General features: G+C 40.5%; 1 pseudogene; it reads right to left on the bottom strand.

Moving 5' to 3' along the window:
• Positions 1-3830: 3830 nt before the first annotated feature.
• Positions 3831-5635, bottom strand: LOC105813039 (annotated as a pseudogene).
• Positions 5636-6491: the final 856 nt, after the last annotated feature.

The raw sequence follows: 6491 nt of genomic DNA on the forward strand, positions 1-6491 counted from the left end.
CATTAACATCCCTGGGGACAGGATAACTTTTAAATCTTCCGCTGCTCCCTCCCTAAAGGCTTGGATCTTGGCTAAGGATTCAGAGATTATAAATTTAACAAAGGATGAAAACTGCAAGAGGAGAGTCTTGAACAGCAAATAATGAGTTTAACCAGCATCTCAACTTCTCAGTGAGATTTACAATGCCTCACTGCCTGAGGCCAAGGAATCTTTTATTTCAAAGTTTATAGCCTCTATCACTTACTGGTTTAGCTCCAGATGGGAAGTCTGGCCTTTGGATGGGATTCTATTTGGAAGCCAGTATTCATTGCTTTGGCAAGCCTTTTTTTTTTTTTTTTTTTTCTGAGAATCTTTTTGGAGAACAGCAGTGTCCGGAAGGAAATAGCTTTCATTTCCAAAGACCAAAACAGGCACCTATGACTTAAACAAGTTGTTTGATGTGCAGACCCTCGATTGCATATTCGTCTGAACAGAACGCCCAGTACAAGACATCCAATACTCCGACTTAGCAGAACTCTGGGGCTAACTGTTTCTCTGATTCTAGAGTTGGATTTTCACCTCTGGTGAAGCTGCATCACCTCCGTAATCAACAATCACAGCAAAGAAACATGAGCAAAAGCCAATCACTTTGTACTCAGGGTTGAACTGGTAGAGTTTGAGAGCCAATCATATCCAGGTCAAATTTTCCCAAAGTATGGTTCACAGACCATCAGAATCACCTGGGTTGCTTTTAAAGGAAGAAAAATCCCCTATACCAAACTTACAGAATCAGAAGCCTTGGGATTTGGGTTTAGGAATCTGAATTCCTAACATGCTTTACAGATTATTCTTATGCACACTAAATTTTCGGAAACTCTGACCAAGCTTTGTGGGGATGGCTGAGAGCCGACCTCGAAGAACAAGTCACCTACTCCAGGCAGAGACCTCAGATGCCACTAGGAAACACCTCTCTTCTTTGCCTTTGGTTATTTTCTTCCGAAAATGTAACCCATTATCAAGGCCCCATGGAGAGAAAGGGAGATGAAATTCCTCAGGAAAGTTTATCTCTCTGAGACATTTACCCTTCGCTGGACCACCCACTAGCATAACAACATTTCTATACAATCTTTCTCGGTTTGGGGATGAAATATGTATCTATAATATGCTTGGCACTCTGCTAGTTGTTACAATATTTTTAGAAATGAAAATAACTCGAGAACTCAAGTAATGAATATACAACAGAAGAATTTCAGGTATCATGAGGCTGGTGGGAGAAGATATTTTTATTCTATTTATAAGCTATACTACGTTACCACTTCCCTGATTCTCCGCCATGGAAGAGTCATATAAAAGTTGGCTACTAGGATGTATATTGGGGGCTGGAACCTAGTCCCAAACATGAGTACAAATTTCCAATATTGTCTGGTTGTGAGGATTTCAGAGCATTGCATTTTGCCAAAGGGTGAGTTGTCCACAATACAATATGTACAATTTTGCACACACATGCACAAACACACACAACTAAGCCTTGGGAAGAGAATGTTCTGTTTGGCAGGGCCTGGTAGACAATAGTGGCTCCGTGGGTATAAAGTTTACCCATTCTCGTCACCAGAATCTTAACTACAATAATCAAAAAGTGCTAAGAAACATCAGACATCCATCTATAATAACACAAACATATCTCCTACGGGATACATTTTCATAACATGAATTGGATGTGATAGGGCACGCTGAGATGATGATTGTGATGACTAACATTTATTGGGAGCTTACTTTGTGTTCGAGAATTTTGCAGGCATGGTGGGTGATCCTTACTACAATGTATGAGTTAAGTAATCTTTCTACCTTCATTTTACAGATGAGAAAACAAAACATTTAAGTGACTTGTCAAGGTTATACCACAGAGAAGTGAGCGAGATGAGATTTGAGTACAGATGGCCTAACTCCAAAGACAACTTTTTCTGTAAAAGGCCACATAGCACATGTTTTGGGCTTTGCAGGTCACATGGTCTTTGTTAAAACTACTCAACTGTACCACTGTGGCAGGGACCAGCCTCAGACAATTGGTAAAAAAATGAGCATGGCTGAGTGCCAATAAAACTTTATTTATCAGCAGTGAAAATTTTCATATTATTTTCACATATCCTAAAATATTCTTTGGGGTCCATACGAAAATGGGTGATGGGTGGATTTGGCCCATAGGCTGTAGTTTGCAGACCCCTGATCTATAGCATTGACTCTTCTAAGGTTTGTACCCTATATTCCTCTACCATTCCATTATCATTTTGTACTTGATCACAAGATATCAATCTTGGGCAAGTCACTTAACTTCTCAGTTTCCTCACTCTTAATCAGTAGGCTTTGCTGTCTTGATTGATGGCATGTAGTCTGTTCATATTTTCATTTAATAAATATTTATTGAACCAAGCACTGGTCTAGACACTGGAGGTGCTAGATTCAGCCCCTGCCCTCACTGAGCTTATATTTCAGTAGAAGTAACAGACAAATAAGCAAGTACTCTACTTGCAGGACAACTAAGTAGACTAAGAAGCTCAGGACTTGTCAAATGCATCATGGGGAAATTAGAAAGACCTTTTGGACATAGGCAGGTCTATGCTAGGAAGGGGACTTCAAATTATACTTTCACTTCTCCTGCCCTGGTTTGACCTCTTGGGAGAGCACTGAATTATCTGAGTCATAGAACCTAGTTCATTGCTCTGCTCTAATTCCTTGATAAGAGATGCATTTGGTTTTTACAGTTGTGTAACAAGTTACCGTACACTTAGCAGCTTAAAACAACATGCAATTATCGTCGCACAGTTTCCATGGACCAGGAGTCTGGACGCAGCTTAGCTGGCTCCTTTGCTAAGTTTCCCATGAAGATGTCATCCAGGCATCAGTTGGGCTGTGTTCTCATGTAGAGGTCTGACTAGAGAAAAATCAGCTTCCACATTCATTCAGGTTTTTTGCAGAATTCATCTTGCAACTGCAGAACTCATGGTGGCTTGCTTCTTCAAGGCTAGCAGGATAGTGAAAGTGTGCCTTCTCAGAGTCATCCTATATGACATAGTGAGGGCCATGACATCCCATTACCTTTGCCATACAATGTAATTTAATCAAAGAAGTAACACCCCATCCATCACCTTTGCCATATCCTATTGGCTAGAGCAAGTCACAGGTCTTGCCACACTGAAGGGGAGAGGTACACCCAAGACATAACATCAGAGACCAGAGATCATGGGGTCATCTTGGAATCTTGCCTGCCACAAGAGACGTCATCTGGAACATAGGACTGAGAGTGGTACCGTACCTGGATCATGAAGTTGTCTTAGAGTTAAAGATCTTAGAACACTGTCTGTCACATAGGAAGAATTCATTATCATTTTTATTATCATTTGCCACTATCATTATTGAGAAGGTTCTAGCCATGTCTCACCCAGCTCAGAGCATCATTCAGTCTCTTCAAGGTCATTTGGGATACCGCTATGTAGAGAGGAACTTCCTTTCTTCTTCAGAATAAAAAGAATAATTTATTTGTTTTGTAAAACAAAATAGAATGAGATCTTAGTTTAGATATTTCAAGAGGCGATAGCTTCAGGTATCATCTTCACCAAGAATAATTTCATAGTATTTCTGATTCATGTAAAGAAGACAGGAAAGGAAATTCTAATCCCTGCTGCCTGCCCAGCCACTTCAAAAATTCTTAAGGAAGCCAAAATAAAAAATACCTTGGATGTTGGCTACTTTTTAAAGTCAAAATTTCCAGATGCTCCAGAAGCAATGAGTTCAATTTGGTGTATTATTGTGTTCTGGCAAAGAACGGTAAGTTTATAGCACTGTAGCCTTGGCTTTCAAATGCTGTGACCAATTATTTGAGAGTTATAATCTATAGGTTCCATTTTTGCAGGATGACACTAGCAATTTGTACATTGCCATTGAGAACTTTGAAAAACAAGTTTTTGGTGATGGTAGCATCCGACAGTCTCAAAGCTGGCACTCTCAGAAGTAGTCTGGATAATCCGTAGGTGTCATCTGGATATATTTTAGTTACAGAATCTTGGAATTCCACATTAACCTTTTCCTGAAATTTCTCCATCTGTTCCACGTTTTCTAAGCCCGGATGATCTGAAGCATACTATTGCCTTCAGGTAGGCATATTCATAGCTATCAATGCAGAGTTTAGCCATGCTGGTACAAAACTTCTATAGTTTGAAGATGTGCTCCATCAGTAATTTTCTTCTTTCTGTAGACATTTTATCTTGTTGAAGACTATTGCGAAGACAATTGACAAACGCTGCTAATATAGTTGTCACATTCATCACTCGCTAGCACTGGGCAAGACCAAGAGTAAAAAGTTCATTCCAACAAGCTTTCACCAATGATATGCTGTTTTTTTGCCCTAGGGCTTGGAAAGAAGGATCAAAAGTGCCCAGTGCGTTGATAAGAACAGCATTCCAGAGGCGACTTCCCCATGTCATGCACATTCAGGGACTTGGGCATAAGAGAAGGCGTGGTGAGCTGAAAAGCCACATGTCAATCACTGAGAAGTGGTCCCTCTTTTTCGATGTGATTTATGCTCGTGTCTCCAGCAATCAGGTGTACATTTCCTTCCATGCCCTCTACTGAGCGCGCACAGGCTGTGCTCTCTCCAGGATTCAATGCTTTTGCAAGAGTGTCAAATGCCCTTGAAACATCACCATGGGTCTGCATTTCTTGATGAAATTCACATAAAGAGGTATCACCATTGCTTACGTTTTCAATCATAGACGTTTCATTACTACTTTGAGAAAGATCTTTAGTTTTTCCAAGATTCAACTAATGATGTACCCACCCTGGCCAATGTCCTTAAATCTCCCTGACATGATTCAGCTTTATCTGGTGTCATCAACACAGTTGACTCAGGTTTTATTCCAGATGGATGAATATTCACAAATATTCCTGAGTCTAACAGTCCTGTTGACCTTGTCATTTCACTGTCTGTTAGAAAAGTTGGAGTTATAGCTAATGGGCTACAAAGGTCTGTTTGGATGCATATTTTTTCTGTTGAAGTGGCACAGTTGAAAGACTTTTCTAGTGATACTTCAATGGGTTTTCTTTCACACTGAACAGTCTTGTTTCATTGCAAACACAATACATCTCTGTACACTGCAGTACTGACAGCAGTTTTGATGGCGTTTGTTAATGATACAGTCCTCTGATCTTCGACATGAACATGCTAAATTTTTTCAGATGCTTCTTTTAAAAACTCCTTTGCAGCCTTCACAAGTTACTGCTCCGTAATGATGTACTGATGCTTTGTCTCCGCGTACTATACAAAGATCAAAAACCTTATTGGGTCCCTGGTCCGGGGGAGAATTACCTGTTAAAAGCTGGAGGTGTTGTGCAGACAGATCAGGAATGATTAAAAAAATATCTGGTTGACACTTATTGCATCTGGATGTGTGAGGAAACCTTTTCCTGGAGTGGAATCTTGCCTGGCCAGAATGACTTTGCCTGGAGTAGAGCCATCATGATTTGTCAGAATGAACTGGTTACCTTGTGTATTATGATCAAGTGCTGTCACAATCTGGATTTTCTGCCCAGTTTGCTGCTCTCTAACAATCTCTCCCATTTGTTTTTCAGTAATTTGATGTGCAGTTTCTTCTGTGATTGCCATGATGTCAATGCTAAAATGTCATGCACCTCTCCACAGCCTTACACCTGCAACAGGCACAGACCCGACAGTCCCGCTGCGATGGTGGCTGGGGAGGAGGGTGGTGTGGGGAGAGCTTAAGGGAGGGGAGAACAAAGATAAGGGAGGAGGGAGCTTTCTGGGTTTGTGTATTTGGGGGGCAGTCAGAGTTCATCAACTTCCCTTCTTTATCTCCAGAGATTTCTATGCATCACCTACTGGGTCCACATTGCCTTCAATGTCTTGGACTCCTCCAGCTGGACCTACTGGCTCTGTGCCATCTCACTTTCTAGGTGAAAATGTATCACAGTGGGATATGTCATCTTTCGCCCATAACCTCTGAACACCCAAATCCTAATTTGCTTTCATTCAACAAACTCAACTTAAAATCTTTCATTGCATGCCTACTGCATGTCAAGTGCTGGGATTTTTCCTTCTCAGCAGGTTTGCATCTCTCATTTTGCCTGCTCAAATTTGGAATCACTGACAATTTTTCCCATTCTACTTAAGATTGGGTCCATTTCTTAAAAGTGACATCTATAGCTTTGAGGTATTAAGAAAAACAGTGCACCCCTCTTACAGTATCAAAATGCACAGAACTAAACTCCCTCCCACTGTATCTTCCTACTACCTTATTCTGTCATTTAGATTCAGTTTTGTTTGCTGCCTCCCTTAGAACTGATTCTCAAAAAGATATCTGGAACTTTAGTTGACTCTCTTGTCTTGTCTTTTGTTTTGTTTGCCTCTGATCTCCTAGGAATATTTTCAGCAAGATTTTCTTCACACTCAAACATTCAGTGGATCGTCACCATATGATTAGTAATAATACTACTGTTAATAA

This window comes from Propithecus coquereli, unplaced genomic scaffold (assembly GCF_000956105.1).
Source record: "Propithecus coquereli isolate 6110/MARCELLA unplaced genomic scaffold, Pcoq_1.0 Scaffold27, whole genome shotgun sequence".
Classification (NCBI taxonomy): Eukaryota; Metazoa; Chordata; class Mammalia; order Primates; family Indriidae; genus Propithecus; species Propithecus coquereli.